This window comes from Panthera onca, chromosome A3, assembly GCF_046562875.1.
Source record: "Panthera onca isolate mPanOnc1 chromosome A3, mPanOnc1 haplotype 2, whole genome shotgun sequence".
In the NCBI taxonomy this organism is placed as follows: domain Eukaryota; kingdom Metazoa; phylum Chordata; class Mammalia; order Carnivora; family Felidae; genus Panthera; species Panthera onca.
The window spans coordinates 32431485-32432763 of record NC_138341.1 but is presented as its reverse complement, the minus strand read 5'-3'; positions in this window follow the sequence as shown (position 1 = coordinate 32432763).

Below are 1279 nucleotides of genomic sequence, written 5' to 3'. Positions count from 1 at the left end.
TTGTTTCCCCAGGACTGGATAAAGAAGCATGGGACCCCGAAGCTTATTTTGAACCAAAGGGGTATTCGTAGGAAGGGAGAAGGCTGTGGGCGGTCAATCTGAAGCAGGTTTCCTCAGGGAAAAACAAGGACCCCTTCACTAATCTTATTCAAGTAGACCAATATCAGACATGCTATCGCAAGGACTGAGCGATGTAGTAAATGGAAAACTATGGCCACACTATTGTGCAACAACTCTCCTCAAGGGGTGGGGTCTGTTTCTCTGCCTTGAATCTGGCCTGGCGGTGTGACCTGTTTTCACCAATCGAATGTTGAGCCCAGCCCTCAAGAAGCCTTGCAGCCTCCTCCCTCTTGAAACGCTGCCGTGAGAACACCATGTAAGGAACCCAGTCCAGCCACTAGGAGGAGAGGCCACGTGGAGAAGAATGAGGCACTGCAGCCAACAGCCAGGACCATTTGCCAGAATGCAAAGGAGGCCATCTTGGACCCCGCCCTCCCCGTTCAGTACAGCCACATAAGTGAGTCCCACATAAGTGAGGTGAAAACAGCAGAGGAACCACTCAGCCACCCTAGAATTGTGGGAAATAAGAAATCATTGTTGTTTTCAGTCGCTACATTTTCAGATGGTTTGGTATGCAACAGTAGATAACTAAAATAGGTGGGATGCTGGAACAGATCATCTAGAGACCCTTCAAATGCGATTCCGTGTTTTAAGTAATGGTGGGGGAAGGGGAGGGAGTTGATTAAGCTCCCATCAAGCTTTTCCTTCTGTGTAGTTACAGCTCTGTTCTCCATTCACAAGTCTGGTTACTGCACATGCTTGTGTTGCTGATCTGCCACGTGAGAAAAACAATGAATGCTCCCCACCCCAAAAGGCCTCTTCACATGTTTAGCGACACTAAGCCTACATAACTAATACAAAACTGATACCACGGCATGTCTTGCTCGAACTGCAGGAAGGATGTATGAACTATGCTCAAAGGTACTATAGTCCTGTCCTATGTCCCCACTGCCATGAAGGGCTATGCCTGCGGGCTTTGGGGTTTAAACTGGGCAAACACGGGATTTAGGGTGCCGACCTGGGGTGCCTCGGAGAAGAGATGGGAAAGCAAGGTGACAATGGCAAGGATGGGGTAGTCTTCTCTGCACCCTGACTTCAAACCCGTTGCAAAGGACTAATTTTGAATTTCAAAAAAAAAAAAAAAAAAAAAAAGGGAATGATGCCAGAGCTGAAGGAAGAACTTGAGGAAATCTAGGCACACACGTGCTGCTTTAGAGCC